The sequence below is a fragment of the Zootermopsis nevadensis genome, unplaced genomic scaffold (genome assembly GCF_977971745.1).
Source record: "Zootermopsis nevadensis isolate Lab colony 2312 unplaced genomic scaffold, Znev_1.0 Znev_ptg000017l, whole genome shotgun sequence".
NCBI classification, from domain to species: Eukaryota; Metazoa; Arthropoda; class Insecta; order Blattodea; family Termopsidae; genus Zootermopsis; species Zootermopsis nevadensis.
The window spans coordinates 15,213,357-15,234,153 of NW_028259149.1; the positions used below are offsets into that span (position 1 = coordinate 15,213,357).

General features: G+C 41.4%; 1 protein-coding gene across 1 annotated transcript in view; it reads right to left on the bottom strand.

Annotated features, from left to right (window-relative positions):
- CtBP (C-terminal binding protein) overlaps positions 1-20,745 on the bottom strand; it is a 71,418-nt gene extending 50,673 nt beyond the window's left edge. Inside the window, exon 1 of the mRNA XM_022068833.2 lies at positions 20,405-20,745. The gene's annotated coding sequence lies outside the window, so the exon portion shown is untranslated. The remainder of the gene's footprint in view (positions 1-20,404) is intronic.
- Positions 20,746-20,797: the final 52 nt, after the last annotated feature.

A 20,797-nucleotide genomic window follows, 5' to 3' on the forward strand; every position in this document is an offset into this window, starting at 1 on the left:
GAGACCTCAGGAGCTTAAATACTTCCATCTGCATACACAGACTAACTAGCAGCTACATAAATAACTATTAAAAGTGACCCCTTTCTGTGTATAATGCACTGCAATCATCATACAAACTCAAAATGTGATTCCGTCGCCGTGAACATATAAAACTTTTTCCCACAACATTAGTAAGTACGACCATAAAATGCCTCCTTACCAAACTTCACGTGACTAATCGCAGTGGTACATCAGTTACTGCTACCAGACTGCTATATATAGATTTCGCCCGACCGTGACATTACCTCATATTTAGTATTCCACAAAAAGCGACCTTACAAATCACCGTAAGTTCATGGTTCCACTGGCTCCAACCCACAAGTTCGCACAGCTGTCACACGTCTGTAATGTCAGTAGTAATGAATTTAAAACGATGGCCTGAAGGTCACGCCAATCCGTACATACGTTCAAAATATTAGGAAAACAAACAAACACACGTTTCCTTATGAAATAACTAAGACTACAAGTAAATCGAAAGTGTGCTTGCAACAGTAAGCACCCAGCAACTTTGCGGAAACTTACGTGACGTGGCGTGGCGTTGCATGCTGTCATGCATTATGGAGTTAACTGGACTTCACTATCAGCGAAGGGAAAGTCTTCCGATATCGGGGTGCACAACGGTCGCTCTCTTTCTGGTTCATTCGACTGTACATGTGACAAAGAGAAGTTTTGGGGGAAATGCGTTTTGTCAGATGAACTAACCGTCTCAAAACTGCAATACCTAATAAATGCACCGAATGGGAGGGAGAATGTAAAATGCAGTCGTCGCCTATTTTAAGTGCCACGCCAATACCAAATACCTCTGTCGGAACAGCCGACTCCCGGATCGATATTCGAATCTGCAATCACCCTAACACAAAGCAGAGTTCTATTCAGATGCCACATAGGTAAGAATTCTATGTCTCGTGCCTTCATACGCTTCCGTCAGAATAAAGACGACAAACTTATGAATGGATAATCATAAACCTTACTGCCCTATATTAAGGAAAAACTTGTGTAAGATTTGAGGTTTTCACAGCTTCTCGTAGAAGACTTCTGTCTTCTGGGTTGTTGCGCTATGTAGTCTGGTCGATGTTAACCAACGTTTCAGAGGTCATACTGCCTCCGTCATCAGGGGTCATCGCCCTGATTACGGAGGCAGTATGACCTCTGAAACGTTGGTAAACATCGACCAAACTACACAGCGCAACAACCCAGAAGACAGAAATCTTCATACTCTGATGACGGAGGCAGTATGACCTCTGAAACGTTGGTTAACATCGACCAGACTACACAGCGCAACAACCCAGAAGACAGAAATCTTCATACTCATCGCCCTGATGACGGAGGCAGTATGACCTCTGAAACGTTGGTTAACATCGACCAGACTACACAGCGCAACAATCCAGAAGACAGAAATCTTCATAGTAAGAATCGCCCTGATGACGGAGGCAGTATGACCTCTGAAACGTTGGTTAACATCGACCAGACTACACAGCGCAACAACCCAGAAGACAGAAATCTTCATACTCATCGCCCTGACGATGGAGGCAGTATGACCTCTGAAACGTTTGTAAACATCGACCAGACTACACAGCGCAACAACCCAGAAGACAGAAATATTCATACTCATCGCCCTGATGACGGAGGCAGTATGACCTCTGAAACGTTGGTAAACATCGACCAGACTACACAGCGCAACAACCCAGAAGACAGAAATCTTCATACTCATCGCCCTGATGATGGAGGCAGTATGACCTCTGAGACGTTGGTAAACATCGACCAGACTACACAGCGCAACAACCCAGAAGACAGAAATCTTCAAGGCAAAACTTCCGCAGATACAGACCATTTTGGAGATGAAACTTGTGGAAGGACACGTTTTCGTTTAAAGAACGTGCAAGTGAATGTTTTAATCCACGTGGTACTTAAAACTAAGGACGCAGAATGGGGAATATGTATTCTTCACTTGATAATGTTAAGGTACTCAGATCAACTACTGAGATGGGCGGGAATGTAACAAGCAGGGAGTATGATACATACGTAAATAAACATATGCACAAAAACTTACTCGAAAGCCCTTGAGGAAAGAAAAACATAGATAGGATAATATTAAAATGGATATCAGAGAAATAAGGTGTACGGCATGGACAAAATTCAGCCGACTCATAAAAACGGCATCCTTATGTAACCATCTTATTTGATCTTCGAGTACTCTAACTGATCAACTAATAACTTTTGAAAGAAAGATACTGCAGCGTACACTTAGCGCAAAGAAGCAAACAACACACAAAACCTGCTTAGAGCTTCAAATTTTAGTAATGACTAATCCGTTCAAACAGAACAGAGCTATTACATGTGTACAAACACACATGCACCGCGCCGATAACAGGCGTTTACGCAATGTTGCGAGACAAGCTCAAAAAGTAGTCGGTACCTGCCGATGTGCTGACTCGTTCGTTATATGTAAACACTTAATTACACATACAGACCGGTCCACTTTCTTCAGTTACAGGATCAACTAAATCACTCATATAGGCCTAATAATCCGGGTTAATTCTATGAAATTCGACTGTGCCATGCAACACGATGCTGGCAGCTCATAAGCCTACATTAGTTACATAAATATAATTGCAACTGTTTCGACAGTTTTCGATATCACAAGCTCTGATAACAGCCACGGTGGTCTAGCAGTTAGAACGCTGGCCTTGTAATCCTGGGGTCTCGGGTTTGATTCCCGGCGGTGCCCGAATTTATAACTTGTGTTGGGCAAGGCCGTGGTCTAGGCAACACAAAGTTTTCCTCCGTGGCATCCCAACAATTACTCCATTCACACACAGAAGAAGGCAATGGCAAACCACTTGTGGATCATCTGCCAAGAACGTATTTGAACAGGTCCCAGTCCGAGAAAAGGATGGAAGGATCCTGTTCATATGGACCTGTCGTCAGACAGAACACTAAATAAATAAATGATGGCCACGGTGGTCTAGCGGTTAGAACGCTGGCCTTGTAATCCTGGGGTCTCGGGTTCGATTTCCGGCGGTGCCCGAATTTATAACTTGTGTTGGGCAAGGCCGTGGTCTAGGCAACACGGAGTTTTCCTCCGTGGCATCCCAACAATTACTCCATTCACACACAGAAGAAGGCAATGGCAAACCACTTCTGGATCATCTGCCAAGAACGTATTTGAACAGGTCCCAGTCCGAGAAAAGGATGGAAGGATCCTGTTCATATGGACCTGTCGTCACACAGAACACTAAATAAAAATAAGATGAGGTGGTCTAGCGGTTAGAACGCTGGCCTTGTAATCCTGGGGTCTCGGGTTCGATTCCCGGCGGTGCCCGAATTTATAACTTGTGTTGGGCAAGGCCGTGGTCTAGGCAACACGGAGTTTTCCTCCGTGGCATTCCAAAAATTACTCCATTCACACACAGAAGAAGGCAATGGCAAACCACTTCTGGATCATCTGCCAAGAACGTATATGAACAGGTCCCAGTCCGAGAAAAGGATGGAAGGATCCTGTTCATATGGACCTGTCGTCACACAGAACACTAAATAAAATACCCCCAATGCACGTATTGACCCTTCGGTGGCCGCAAAGTCTACGATCATGGTATCAGATGCGCCCTACACATACAACACGGGTTCGAATCTCGCTCAAAGCAAGGATGTCTATCGACAACTAATCTTACAATACAAACATCCCTCCTGTTCGACGTCAAACCTCTTGCACGAATACCATACAGAAATTCTGTAATTCGACGCCAGGGCTCGAACTGCACTGAAGCATACGAAAACACGACCGTAAACTTCCCGATGTTCTTTAAGCACTTGCATTCGTTCTCCTGAAAACGGAGGCGACACAGTCGTCCGAAATGCTCGTAGCCACCTACGACACTACACCCCGTGTAGTCCGGTAAAGATTACAAACGTTTCAGGGGTCCTCGCTGCCTCCGTCATCAGGGCGATGGGTCACCATGATGAAGAAGGCAGCAAGGACCTCTGAAACTCCGGTAAAATTCTACCAGTCTACACAGCGCTACAATCCGGAAGGCTGGCATCTTCGGACTCATTGCCGTCAAAACCTCAAATCCTACGTAATCGTTATCTTTACGGCTGTGATAACAAAATCTGACTCGTTCCTGCAGTTCGTCAGGGTAGATGGCTGTCACACAAAAAGCGTTATCAACACAGGCCAGTTTATACAAACCTAGACGACAATCTCGCTAAATACCGACATTCCACACGTATTCGAAATCGTGGTTGCAGTAACTTCTAAATTTCCGCCCCATCCTGAATACAGCACAAATTCAACTTCATCCTTGTCATTCCAGTCAAGGGGCCTGCTCTTATAATTGTAGGAGAGAAGAAAGTAGAAAATCAGCCGGGCAAAGGTCAAACACCAAGATAAAACTTCTTGGTCGCAAGAACTAACCAAGAAAACAGGAAGGTCAGGTTAGAAGTTGGCGAGCGAGATTTCGAAGAAAACACAACTCTAAATGATGCGCCATGTTAGTTTAACCCGGTGAACTCCATGCGATTATCTCTTCCCAAAACAAAGTTTTCAGAAACTACGCAACACAGTGAGAGAGCATTACACGTACTAGGGAACGGCGTTGAGAGGAATAATTTCACCGAGACAGAAACAGGAGAAATAAAAGGGCACGGATGGAAACTTCACAATTTGCATTTTGCACCACATATTACTCGGACTATTAAGCCGATGATAAAGTGGACGGAGCATGTAGCACGCGCGATAACAGCAGTAGGCCTATATAAAACGTCGAAAAACGTTAAGAGACCACTTGACACCCAACATAAGATATGCGTATTGTACTCATCTGGCACATGACAAAGTCCAATGGCAAGCTCTTGTAAACACGGCAATAAACCTTCCGGTTCCAGAGAAGCCAGGAATTTCTTCACCAGCTCAATAAAAATCAGCGCAACCAAACTTCTCCGAAGCAGTCGACGAACTGCAGGGGTGCAACGAAGAAACTTTCGAAGATTTCTGTCTTCTGGGCTGTTGCGCCGTGTAGTCTGGTCGATCCTAACCAACGTTTCAGAGGTCATACTGCCTGATGACGGAGGCAGTATGACCTCTGAAACGTTGATAAACATCGACCAAACTACACAGCGCAACAACCCAGAAGACAGAAATCTTCATACTCTGATGACGGAGGCAGTATGACCTCTGAAACGTTGATAAACATCGACCAAACTACACGGCTCAACAACCCAGAAGACAGAAATCTTCATACTCTGATGACGGAGGCAGTATAACCTCTGAAACGTTGGTAAACATCTACCAGACAACACAGCGCAACAACCCAGAAGACAGATATCTTCATACTCATCGCCCTGATGACGGAGGCAGTATGACCTCAGAAACGTTGGTAAACATCGACCAGACTACACATCGCAACAACCTAGAAGACAGAAATCTTCATACTCATCGCCCTGATGACGGAAGCAGTATGAGCTCTGAAACGTTGGTTAACATCGACCAGACCACACAGCGCAACAACCCAGAAGACAGATATCTTCATACTCACCGCCCTGATGACGGAGGCAGTATGACCTCAGAAACGTTGGTAAACATCGACCAGACTACACAGCGCAACAACCCAGAAGACTGTGAAAACCTCAAGTCTTACGAAGAAACTTACCTTTGGGTACACGTCTAAGAAACAGGTAAAAGACATTAAACGATATAACTACAAAGGAGACGAGAGTTCAGCTTTCAGGAATAGGCAGCGTCGAATGTTGAGAATTATCCAACGCGTCGGCAAACACTACAGTTGTCATATTTTAGCATTGCCTATTTCTTCCTAATTCATTTCTTAAAAAGTCCATGACCGGCATGGAAGACATCGAACGTGACAAAATCTTCAAAAATCTGTGTTTCTACGAAATCCACCAGGTCATCGAGCAAGTTAGCAAAATGATAACGCACTAGACACGTTCGGAGGAACCTGATCAGATACGAGTTGGTTAAATGACTCTTCTTTACGGCCATTCTCATCAAACACGTATCGGGACAGATCCTTATGACGATAATTCGTTTCAGAACTACAGAACCAAAATTATGGTCTGTACAATTTTGTGAGTCATTTCTACTATGCAGCTTCCACTACTATGCCTAAGGACTCCCTCTAAAGTTAAATGGATCAGGGGGAAAACTCAACGTTTCCCACTGCTGCCACGTTCGCAAAAGTCAACAAAGAAGGCCCCAGGCATCTTAATATTCTTTAACGCACACGAGCGACCGCACGCGTACACACACACAAAACGGGTTCGATTCCCTGCGGTGCCCGAATTTATAACTTGTGTTGGGCAAGGCCGTGGTCTAGGCAACACGGAGTTTTCCTCCGTGGCATCCCAACAATTACTCCATTCAAACACACAGAAGAAGGCAATGGCAAACCACTTGTGGATCATCTGCCAAGAACGTATATGAACAGGTCCCAGTCCGAGAAAAGGATGGAAGGATCCTGTTCATATGGACCTGTCGTCAGACAGAACACTAAATAATAATAAGATGAGGTGGTCTAGCGGTTAGAACGCTGGCCTTGTAATCCTGGGGTCTCGGGTTCGATTCCCGGCGGTGCCCGAATTTATAACTTGTGTTGGGCAAGGCCGTGGTCTAGGCAACACGGAGTTTTCCTCCGTGGCATCCCAACAATTACTCCATTCACACACAGAAGAAGGCAATGGCAAACCACTTCTGGATCATCTGCCAAGAACAGGTCCCAGTCCGAGAAAGGGATGGAAGGATCCTGTTCATATGGACCTGTCATCAGACAGAACACTAAAAAAAACACCGCTAATTTTAGAAGCAATTTACGAACAATTCGGTAAACGAGAGAGAAACAAAAACGCCAACCAAAGAAGACTGCGACATCATTTTGACAGAAAACTGTATGTCATTTAGAAATAACTGTAAGAAAGTAGTGACCCTGACCATGGGGAGTCTACTCCCCATGCTTCACACATTAGAAACGTAGATTTAAAACATGAAGTACATCCAGCTGCAGTCGCCTCGTGAAGACAGAGTCAAAGTTTACAAACACGTAGTTATCGCGCGCGGTATGAGACGCTCTGATTCTAAGACACTTCTAAAGTTAATTCGTAGGTAATATAACGACACTGCTCCAACCACAGAGGTTATACAGCATCGATAAGATTGGAAAATGATACGGAATGGTAACTCGGAAGGAGGCAGCCGTGGCCTATTCTAGTAGAACCATCCCGTCATTTGCCTAAAGACTTATAAAACACACGGAAGTCTATTATGATGGCAGATAACGGGGCCGGGAGTCTAAATGGGTCCATTCCGAATATGTCACCATTGTACCATTCCTCCAACCTGTCCCGTCGAATATTAGGACCGCGAATTTAAATCCCGATCGGTTTGTCGTGTTTTTTCCTGTGTTCCAAGTGAAGAGAAAGGCCTTGCAATGTTATGATGAACAAAACAGCAGGATACGTCTTACGTTATAAGCCACAAGAAATCGATCGCTTAACTTCACGTGACGACCATGAACCAGGAATAGTTAGCATTATATATAAATTAAAAATATGCCTGCATAAAACAGAGACATAAGTCTCCGAAGGAGTAAATCATTCATGTGGCAGAACCGGATAAAACCACAAAAAAGGTCAGGGCAGTTGGTGTTCCATCACAACACGAACCAGACACTTCACAAAAAAAAAAATATAAGTGCGAAGCGTAAAGAATGTGTAAAATCTTACCTCCGAAAAGCAACCCGTTTTGAAAAAGCGTAAAATGACTTCAAGCCGCATTACTGTGAAGTTCACTGAGTTTTCCAACGCGACCTTGTGAAGCGGGTAGTCTACATACAACAGAGACGAGAAGATTATTGAAAATGGTTGTGTAATATCAAACAGCTCTTCAGTTTTCCATCAGTGTGAAGTGATGAAATAGTTCCATGACGCTAAGTTTCCTAGCAACGAGGGTCGGGGAGGAACGAAGAGGTTATGTTCAATGAGTGTTCATAAAGTAAGTATGCGAGTAAATCTGCACAATCAGGATCTCTCAACTTCCATAAGTAGCAATAACAATTTGTTCACAATCCCGAGAATCAGTAACGATTTCTTCACACCCATAACAAAATTTCAAAATACATATGGATTCACCCTTTGTTACTTCAGTTATCAAGAATGGAATGTGATAATGCAGTATTTTTATTTTATTTAGTGTTCTGTCTGACGACAGGTCCATATGAACAGGATCCCTCCATCCTTTTCTCGGACTGGGACCTGTTCATATACGTTCTTGGCAGATGATCCAGAAGTGGTTTGCCATTGCCTTCTTCTGTGTGTGAATGGAGTAATTGTTGGGATGCCACGGAGGAAAACTCCGTGTTGCCTAGACCACGGCCTTGCCCAACACAAGTTATAAATTCGGGCACCGCCGGAAATCGAACCCGAGACCCCAGGATTACAAGGCCAGCGTTCTAACCGCTAGACCACCGTGGCTTATGATAATGCAATAGTGAATTATAAATCGGAAAGTATGTCGACGGTAACGGTGGTAGCATATTTAAGACAGTATCCCGAAATTTGACTGGAAGGATCGAGGAAAACCACGGTAACCTGACTGTCTCACGCCAAAAGTCGAATCAGGGTCATCATTCTGAATTCGAATCCGCCGCGCATTACCGCTGAGCCAATATGCTCGGCATATACAGCAGAAGTGAGCAGGACGTAAGAACACTACAACCGAATATTGTTGACGTGCTGCAATATGCATTGCATGTCAGTAGGCCAACATTTCTTAGACTTGTAATCGAGTTCTCTTGAAGGTCAGTCAGAATTACCCTATTCCTTCCTGAAATAGAGTATCAACTTTCTTTATTTTGACATCAGCTGATGAGGAAGGCTGTAAACGAAAACCAGAAGTACAACAAAAAATCCACAGACACACACACATTTCTTTACAGCTAAGCACATTTCCTACGAGTTCTGCACAACAAAACTGCTGCCAGAGCGGTGAAAAAATCATTATCACTAAAGTCAGCTGTTTTGCTCAGCCCCCGCTGAAATAGGAATACTGTGCTGACGTGTACCTTCAGCGACCCCAACGAGTAATTACGTGGGCAATGCACGAATCCATTACGCCTCACGCACATTAAAAGTAAACCTAAACAAAAGGCAAGCCTCAACACTGAGACGGGGATATTCTTATTAGGAACCCGAGGCTTACGAAAACACGAACGCCCAACATAACCTGCACACCACAGTATTCACAGATTAGACGACTTACACTTATTAATTCTCGGCCACAAGTCTTTACCTGCTCTAAACGCATCGTCAGTTCACGTTTTATTTCAAGGACGACGTCACTCTCCGCTACGAAGATCTAGATTGTAGACGACACGAAGCATTCATTCCACTAATCATATTTTAAATGAAGACTTTTAATCGGAGATTAAACAGGCAACAACATCGTACAACTTGCATTCGGACTAATTCGCAATAAGATACGTATTCTACACTGTAATTTTTCAATAATTAAATTCGTGATTACAGAATATTGTAAACATTCATTAACGGGGCGTGTCGCTCAACTAAGCCACGGAGACGATCAGAAAATTCCTCTCAATAGTTTGCACTACTAATAATTACTCTTAATAACAAAAAAAAAATTACACACATTCAAAATGCATTAATTATGATTTTGTATGGCACACTGGCTTAGGCGCTCATTTATTACAGATACAAATCTGCCGTTATACACATATATATACACTAATTTATACGATGCCCGATTATGAATTTCTCAACGCATTTTACTCCAAACAACTGTATTTATTAAAAAATACGTCGTACTTTCAGAGAAGAAAGACAAGATCTCCTTAATATGCGTGTATTTTCTGCGAAGAACCAATTAAAACCATTGAACTTTCACAGAGACGAATCTCACGCGAAGATACAAGGGTCACACGCACGATATGAGATAATTTAATGTACAGAAATATTGGAAAGCAGCCAGCAAAGCAAGGTCGGCAGTAAGTGAAGAGATTCCCGCACTGACAGTAAGAAACTTGCAGTCTGGCGTACAGATCCCACCCAGCCTTCTGCCAAGGTCACGGCAAGGCACTATCTATTCTCTCTCGACATAACAAGGTCTTTGCACCTGTACAGGGAACCCAACGCAACGGAGCACAAGAAACATCACAGGCATGATTGAAGACATCTACACTACACTGGTATAATATTCAAAAGTTACAAAGCGACATGGTTGTGACGTTGCGAGATATTCTGCTTGGACACGACACTTAGGCGCTGTGATGTTGAAAATACGTAGCTATTTGTTAAGAGTTGGTAACACCGTTGGGCCTATTTTTCTAGCCTGTCTCTCGCTTACTTGACGTTGCTTGAATCCTTGACGTTCTATTTTAAACACTAAACAGAAGCAATCACGTAAAACACAATTTTCAGATAAAAAAACTGTACGAAGCCGTGAATACTGCAAGAAAGAAAATAATTGTATGAGTTTGGAATACGAACTGGAGCTGATTAACTGGACACTCTCTGCGCGACTATACAGCACCATGCTCCAACACCTTCACCACTGGGATCTGTCACGGGCCCTATCTATACCATCTCCTCCTGTTTTTTTATTATTATTTAGTGTTCTGTCTGACGACAGGTCCATATGAACAGGATCCTTCCATCCTTTTCTCGGACTGGGACCTGTTCATATACGTTCTTGGCAGATGATCCAGAAGTGGTTTGCCATTGCCTTCTTCTGTGTGTGAATGGGATGCCACGGAGAAACCGGGGAAGCCCCCGGAGGAAAACTCCGTGTTGCCTAGACCACGGCCTTGCCCAACACAAGTTATAAATTCGGGCACCGCCGGGAATCGAACCCGAGATCCCAGGATTACAAGGCCAGCGTTCTAACCGCTAGACCACATAAATGGGTACCTATCCAAGTTTCCTGAATTGGTTCCATACTATAACGCTCAACAGCTTTGCTAAACGAACACACATTACAGCTTTTACCCCACAAATCTAGATGTCACCAGGTTGCCTGCCGAATAGGAACTACACCCCACCCCCCGGGGCCTACATGGCGTATGGCTGGACAGCTTTACCTTTATACCACATTTCCACTAAGAAAAGTTCAGTTTGCAATTGTTTCAATACATAGACCACGTAGTTCTCTCCACTAGCAGACATTCTTATAATGTCATAACACAAATTTCACACGCAAAGTTACGATAATCATAACAAAAAATTCGCAAGGTTGACATGATTCGAACACGATAAATTCCATTTACGTGGGGGCTCAATGGGGTTCTTCAAAGCGACTGCGGGTCTATCGGTCCGATGATAATTCTTTACTGAAAAATATACCAAAAATGATAAAAAAGATAATGTCAATAATAAAAAGCTCAAAGCCTAACGCTCTCTAACGTGTTAACAGACACGTGTTAAGTTGAATCTGTTGTGGGTACCGAAGACCGCATATACAGCAGGAGAAACAGCATGTAGGTTGTTAGTTAACACCAAGACCTGCATTTTCCATAAAAAATATCGATTTTCATGCAATTATTTGCGATTCCAGAACCTTCCCGACTATAGTTAACACGTGGAAACCCCTAGCTGTTATTAGGAGATTAGGTGGAAATCAATAAATGAACAACATCCTTTCACAACGAGGACTTCATAAAACGGCACCAAAATACGTAAAAACATTTACGCGGAACATAAAAAATAGCCACTGTACAGGAACATTCTGAAAACGCGTGAGGAAGTTATACTGCAATCTGTAACCTAGGTCCACGCACGTAAAATATAACAAGGCAAAATATTTTCCCATGTAGTAAAATACTAAGATGCAGGTTTCAAATAAATATTTCAAGCAGTATTTCCCTTGCCGATTTTGGAGAATGAAACAAATGTAAACTCCTATAAAAAAACCTATACCAAAACAACTAGCCTTGTCTTCACTTTGGACATATACAGCGTAACACAAAATAAGTTTGCAACTTTCAAGTGCTTGCAAACAGTGCACGAGATAAGATGATAAACAGGTCCATTAGTTGTTCCCATCACTGAATACCAAACATGTATGCAACTGTGCACGAGTGAACAAAGTGTTCTACTTCGATTAAAATACTAATGAGCAAACCGAGGCCAGAAAACTTTCCCAATCAACCTAACTCCAAGGGCGAAAAAATAAGTATCGATATTAACAAACGCCTAATACGAAGACGGTTGAAAAAGAAACTGTGCCAAGCTTCTCACTGGCGTTCTGACGCCCACAAAACTACAATATAAAGGCATCATCATATTTTACACTTTTAAAACATTTAAAAGAAACATGCCACGTAATATATAAAATTTAAATAGCGTCATTTTGCCTACAAAACACGACAGTCTTAGCTTTACAAACTAACCCTCGCGAAAAAAAACCCTCACTTATGTCCTTTTCAAAAAAAATGCCACATCTCAACCGGACGAGATACTCCCGCACGCCAATACCACAGGCCTACTAAAATGCAAACAAGTTTTCACGATTTTCCACCTGTACTATACGCTTGTTCTCGCTAAAGAGTAATAAATACAAGGCAACACAGTACGTGACAACATTAATATAATATGTATTGATCCTTAGGATTCTATTTCAGGACAGGATTCACGATTGTATGAAAAATTCGAGCGAAAGCAATCTCGCGACAACACAACTTATTTTCTATTTTCGGGACAAATCGTCATTCACTCGCCGTCTGATTGATTTTAACTTTACGCCAAGTCGCCGCTTCGTACTGCGCGTACAAATGTTCTTTGGTTACGTAAGAGCCAAAACCTTTAAGAAAGATACTTTCAGTTGCACTTCGATGGATTCTAACATCATGAGGTTGGGACACTTTCCACAAAGATACGACACTGAGCAGATATGCACTTGGCTATGGCTAAACAAGCGACCGACTGGCCTGGGAGATCACACGGCAGTAAACAATGGTGGGAAAAAGTGCCTTAGCAGAGTATGGAAATTTTTCACATCGCAATCGGCCAAATATTCATTCATTACACAAATACACCGTCACAAATCACGCTACAGATTTCAAACCGCACCGTCACACACTGCTTTTCTTGTATTTCATTAAATATTCGCCATAAGAGGTTAAAAGGTCGCACAGAATCCACAGATCGTGTCCTGCACCAATTTCACGAGAGATGAGAAGTTCGTTCGATAGCGTTTAGTGTCGATTCCCACCACCAAATGTCAATAAATTCCTTCGGTTGTTTCGGATATGAAAAATTCGTGCAGACAAGACATGCGAACGATCATGACTTAAGACGTCAGTGTAAGATTCAGAATTCTTCTAAAGATGTTACTTAAGTTACCATGGCCAATGTCACAATATACGGAAGAACCCAAGAAGCATGCTCTCCTCAAAATGCTCAGGCCTAACCGGATACAGCGGGAATTAAGATGTCTGTCAATAACTGCTCAATTCAATGTACAGTTTCTTCATCTTCAGAGGCCACAATGATCGTACAATTTTCTATTAACGTTAATAAATCCCTTTAGTACAGATCCCCGTTACTTCAAAGTTCCCAGACTAATTTCAAAGTGTCACACAATTTTTCACGCGTACAAATATTTCAGATTTTTTGGTGGTCCCTGTCTCCCGTTCCTCGTAACCAGACACAGCAAGAATCATGGCAATCTAAGGCCGATTCCTTCAGCAATGTGTGACAACAACGCCGCTGTTCTTAAGAGCGCGCAGACTAGTCAAGGACACTCAAAATGTTATTGGCCTACATTGGTGTTTCAACATGTGGATGATGTGGAATGACTTTTCGATCATCTTGTACATCCCTGTTTGAGTCGTTTTGCGATGTTTTCGTTTCACTGTGCGATCTTTGTACAAAGTGCATAGACATATGGGCAGATCATGCCTTCCACTGCATAAATTTAATCTCAAAAGCTACTCAACAAATTTCGATTAAATCTGGTATTACCACGGTCGCAACATTATAACTGCGAGCAGATACGTCACTGAAAGACTCGAAGGGAAGATGGAAATGGCGGGGCGAGAGGAGCAAGACGACAAAGAGTCTGTCTGAGCATGTACAGTTTGACTGAAAACATTTACTTTTAAATTCGACATAATCGGAGGGATTTTCATGAACCAACTTTAACACCACACAACTTTTTGTGAACAGAGGGAACCATTTATTAAAACACTAGCAACGTAAGACATACTTCAACCAGCTCGCGCTACTTCTACAGTCTACACGTAATAATTTCACGTCCGATAGTACATACGGAAGGACTGGGTTATCTACAGCTTCGCAGTCTTCCCCTTCGTCCTCAAGTGTGTATTTTTAACGGTCAGGCTCGGAGTTATTACGCGACCACCAAGTTGCCAGTCCAGCAACACAGTTAAGTAGTTTGCATTGTCTCACTGCGTAAAGTTCGTCTGATACTCCTTTCTCTCGCCTAGTTCCTGCTTTCAACAAGCTATGCCTCTGTATTCTACTTCAAACTACTTGAAACAAAACAAAAAAAATTGATTTGAAAACAATAACACGTTATACAGAATGTGTTCAAACTAATTCATTTTCATTTTGCGCGACAACGTAGAGAAGTTGGAAAACTACAGCTCCTGACACGAGATGTCCAAGGTTACTGAATCAGCTGCCGAGGTTACCTTCAGTCTAAGGAGCTATGAGTTTGTAAATGATGAATCGAGAGCTATCCCAACTTACTTTCAAGCAGAGTAACCTGGTAACCGCCTGTACGGACCGAGAAAAATAACAAACCTGTTGGAATGGGTGGTCCACAGGAGGGAGAAAACCGGGTACATACAGGGCGCGAATCATGCTTCATTCCACTCCCGATCGATTGCAACATAATTTCATGGCGCTGTACCAGCTGCTAACACGTCAAACCATTTCCCGAAGTCGACTCTCAACACCGAACGTGTCAAATAGAGTAAAAAAAACAACTCTGCTCTTTCCGCCGAATTCCTAAGTAAACATTTACAGCCCGCTTGGAGTTTTCTAAACGGCGAAGTTCTCTAATTCTTACCCCGGACTCCTGTGATGAATCAATCGTAAAGAGCGACCCTAGTGATTCACAGAACAAAGAAAACTGCTAACATCTGTAACCCTGAGCACAACTGAAACCCCTAAGCTTCGTAAACACGCGGTTTAAGAACGTAACACTCAGTCCAGTCACCAAACGCGACCAACAAGTATAAACAATTTAATCGAATTTTAATGCAACACGGGGCCCACAACCCATGTTGTCTCTGCAACCCTAACAAATGACTAAGGTTGAACTATGCATAAATAATGCAAGGATTGCCCGACTTAATCACAAAAGAGGGTGTTCTGACTGGCAGAAACTCAAAAACAAAAAGTGGTACGACTGGGTTCGGTAACGAAGATGCAGAACAAATGACGAGCGATATCAGTTTGTTAAAAGTATGAAACCTTTAAATCTAACCTGAAATACGTCTTTCAGGAACTCCTGAGAGCTGAGAGATGTCTATTGATGTGTGAGGGGGAGGTACAGGCAACCAGGACCGTATCGGACCACAGATATTTGTAATTAATAAGCTCGGAGCCCAATCGGTAATTTCCAAACAAAAACTAACCGACTCTCGTGGAAGTAGACATGCCATTGGATCCCTCGACCACAAGATGCCTGCTACATTCCCCGCCAATCTCACCTTCCTTGATTTATCCCGATAATAAACAGTGCATATAAATTATCTTTACAATTTTACTCTATGAACATTAGAAATTAAGAAGCTCGTCCTATGAAATATTCTCCCTCCTCATTCACATACCTCACTGACAACTGCTAAAGGTGAACGGCCAACAGCACACACTTCAGTCTCTCTACACAAGGAGATCCACTGGATAAGGAGATTTCGTGGATCCCATAACTGCGCTTACAGAAATCGAACCCTGATCGTTTAATTAGCAGCCAGACACTACTACGTCACACGCTCAGTTATTTAGAGCAGGAACACAAAGACTTGTACATAAATGACTGTTTAACATTCTAAGGCCGAAGTCCGTCTAAAATATTTAAACATTCGGTCCCCACCTCACGGAAAAACACGTGTCATTACAAAGATCAACTGGTTAATGTCGTTTAGACAAATAATCGATGTTTATTCTGAGAATCATACAAAATCCATGGACTCCGTGGACAAAATGGAGTAACCGATTATTATTATTAAGGCAGGTGGTACACAGAGCTACCGCTGGACTTCAAGAAGTTAATTACCTTGAGAAAATTAACACAATTTCTTCCTTAACGTATGAGTCCACTGATATTCAGCGGCGACGTAATACTTATCAGCATTAATTCTGCTGATACTTCCATCTGAGATCAGAGAAGAGAAGTTCGCAAATAAATACAAATCTTTGTCCAGCCACATAAACCAATATAAACAAACATTAAAACAAAACAGAATTTCCACACGACAGATCTTCCCTTCCATTACGATATCTGTTAACTCGGCACGGCACGGCATACATGCCGTTCCTGAACGGAGTTGTGCCATAGGTCATCAGCCGCCACATGCATTTATTTCTTGTTCCTCAGCGACATTAATTCATGCAACGAACAAAAAGCGTGTTAAAGTTATGTTCAGATGAAAGGCACATTTTTATTCTGGTAAGTCATTAAAAGACACATCTCGTTATTGCAAACCTGAACAAAAAAAAAATAATGAAAAGTTCAACACCAAACAACTAAAACTGTATTCAGAGGAAAGGATCCTGACAGAGAAAAAAAATCGGTTAGGTGAAACAAGCTCGGCAACAGAAACAGATAAATCCAGCCGTTTTGCAAAATTATAAAACACACTACGACTGTAATAAAAATTCTATAAAAACAACAAACAACTCTTATAACGACCAGCAATGAGAAGACAAGAGCGTTCCACTCCCGAAAACAAAATGACGAACCACAACATAAAAGAAATGGAAACAGTATATAAGGCTAAAACGTCTGGAGAGAAAAAAAATCCTTAAACCTAACGCCAAAGCTGCTCTATCAAGACCGAAGGGCAGAAAAAGCTAGGGGCGTCTCAAAAAATGTGGGACTTCCAACACTTGCAACCGTAACAGGCGGAGACGGTGGTCAATGCAATTTCCCACACCACCAACTTATATAAACTTAAAAACTTTCATTTACTAACACGACACGTTCCACGTGTCGGCGGTGAGATAAACAAATTTACGGGCAATAATCTCAAACGATTTCTCATTAATGTGTGAATCGTTCAAAGGAAGTCATAAGAGCAGTTCATAAATACCGCTCCTCCAGAGAGACAGGGGAACAGGATGCAATTTAATCTAGTGTAAACTGTCCTTCCACAGGTGCTTTGAACCGCTACGGCAAAGCGTAAAGCAAAAGCTACGCAGTCAAGCGTGCATTCTTCCGTTTGTCTCAAAATAGAAGAGTGCAGAGCAACGGGAGGGAAAGAGATAGCGCCAGACCTAAAACATGAACGTCGACGAAACAGCACCTGCTTATACATCCAATTTAATTCTGTACTTACAAAACAAAGCACACTTTCCAATATGTCAACGTGCGAGTTTCAGGTCTGTTGCATGCTATGAACGAACACATTCGAGTTAACAATAAGGTTCAGGCTTCTGATAGCCACAGCGAAGACACAGAGACGGTTAGCCACGCACTCACTATACATATATCGCGTACAAACACTGCAAAAATGCACATTCGTTAAATGCGACGCTGTTCACTGATATGATTTTGTAAAATAAACACATTCACACACACAGTCAAATTCGGGACAAAAAATACCTAGTCTCACGAAATTTCTAACTGCATCTCACAGAGCTAATAAATCAAAGATGCAATAGGTCAGACATGTAGCTCAAACAGGGAAACAGAAGCCATATACAATATGGGCTAGAAATTTTTAAGGAAAAAGACACCACCTATGAAAAGCTTTAAAAGGAAAATAACACTAAAACAAATAAACAGATATGTAACAAGTGAACTGAACTAGCCACAACAGGAACAATAAACCATTATGATTGACAAAATCTGTGAATTTCAACAACTTGTTCAAGGAATTTCTATCAATTGCTCGCTGAATATAGTACAAGTTGAGAAACGGACCACAGGCAGCAAATCAGCTGCTGTACTGTTCATTTTCTTAAGATTTAAGCACGCATAAAACAGTAATGACCATCTTCAACATGTCCCATGTACTATGCACTTAAAAAAGTCCTTGGAACCACAAAATTACTCACTCATAATGCACATCCACTTTAATGAAGACTTTAAGGTACACACAAAGATGGGGTCGCAACCAACCATCCAAATAAGCATTCCTGTTATTTTTCTGCTTACAAACTTAACTTCATGGAAGCCAAGAAGAAAATCAAATGATCACAACTCATTCCCAGTAAAATATTGACTACAAAAAATAATCCATATACCAATGAAGTGGAAAACACACAGGCTACAACCTCTACAAATTAAAAAATTATCATAGAAATAAAGTACAACATTTGGGCTATCTGAATTTTGTTCTCAAAGGTGTCTTATTCACACATCCTATAACTTTTACAACTGAAGTCTTACAATTATAAAAAATGTCAACATAAATAGTATTTAAAAGAAAAGGTCTACAAAATTCTATATTTCAAAAAAATGCATAAACTTTCCCCTACAAGTTATATTATACACATCTTTTTAGTCTACCAGTTCCATACAACTGCAGTCTAAATGGAACCATAGTGAGTTCACATCAGCCCTCAGTTACAAACATTTATCAAATTCTAGACAAGCTCATGGATGATGTAGGGCATAATAATATAAATATTGTAGCAATCAGTTAAGCATTATTCTTAATAAACGTTAAAGTAAAGTGCCGAGGTCAAGGAAGAGAGGAGCTATACCTCCACTCACCCCAAACGCCTACATGGCATATAGTGGGACAAACTTTACTTTTAAAGTAAATGTTATTACATTTTTGTGGCCAACATAAGAAAGCTTACATTACACAAGAAAATCAGAAAGAACTTGGAAACAATGAACTATTTAATGTAAATAGGTGACCAATTTATCAAACCTCTGAACAACAAACTCCCTAATTCAAAACATAGAACAAATATGAACTTTTTAAACATGGCTTATCATTCACTACAAGGGCAGTATGGTGGAATTACTTAACATAAACCATGGAATATGAAACAAAAGCATTCTATCCAAAATAAAAATATTCAATACTAAAAAGCAAGTTCCTTATTACACCGCAAGTACACAGAACCAATCATATGCATTGGCATTATTAGGTTAATGTTAAAAATGCCAACCAACGGCCTACAAAGCAGTTAGCACACAATCTAATACTCTATGTGGCACATCTACCACAGCCAGTAAAAACATAATACACATGAACAAAAATGCCTAACAATCCTCAACATTTAGAGCCAATACACTTTTTAAAACATCATTTATAAAACATCTCAAAACATTTCATTCAAAATCTAATCTCAATCAACCCACAGGAGTTAATTAAATGTAAGGCTTAAAAAATAAATACCTCTGTCAGATTAAAATCCAGGGCAACAGTTCAGGTGAACCGAGATTAATAAAACGAGATTAATTAAATGTGCTATAACTTAATGTCATTCAAGACATAAAAATTTCAAGATTGCATACCTTCCATCTTACAAATTCTATTTAATTGTGTTAGGTACTGTAGGAAAATGAAACTTAACAGACACAGATGCTTTATATGGACTACAAAAAATGTGCTGTTAAATACACCTTCTACATGGCTGCGAAATAAACCACGTTATCGTTGAAGGTCAAATGCTATACTGACCAATCTAAATATAAAATTACAAAATATAAACTTTTCGAACATGCTGCATATACGCCCATTACAAAGAATAAATGACAATTTAAGCATAAAGGATACGCTCGAAGAAATAAAAACTTTATAAATTCCATGATCATCAGAATACTTTTACGGCAAATAAAATTACACATTATCACGAAGGCAACACAAAAATGCATTTAAACGATTGTCTAGAGCAATCCTCCTACACGAACAAGCTATGAGAGGACGCGTCTAGGGTCCAGTCTACCGACGAAGACATAGGAAAGCCGGCGGGCAAAACATGGTTCGCATTTTAAACCAGCCACTTCCTTACAGCTCGAAACGACCAGTGGCCAAGCGTAAACGCCGACTCTTTTGCGTAAACATCCTACTTCTTTGCGAGTTCTACTATTTAATGGTAGGGCCACATTATATGTTTCATAACCATATGAGGAAATGGGTCACCCGGCAAGTTTCTCTTGAAGGTATTGATCCAGAATTACTGCTCTTACCTCGTAACTTGACAGAAACAAAGACTGGCCACGCTGCTTTGTAGTTCCAACGTCTGGTTTTGCCTACAAAACTTTTAGTCACTGTACTTCCACGCCCACACTTAATAAACAGTCCACGAACACAAATATTTTAAACTTCAAGGTTCTGATTTCACTAACAATATAATTTCAGTTTCAAACACATTAAATTGAAATGAAAATACACCAAACGCGAGGGAACAAATCACTCTCCCCACTTCACGAAAATGGTTTCCAATCTCGCAAATTCTCGTCCAAAGATCAACAAACGAGACTTCACGAGATCCCAACCCTACCACTTTGGCTGTATATTGTCTATGACTGCCACAGCTTGGAAAATGATTATTTCAACATGAAACAACTCTTGCGACATCT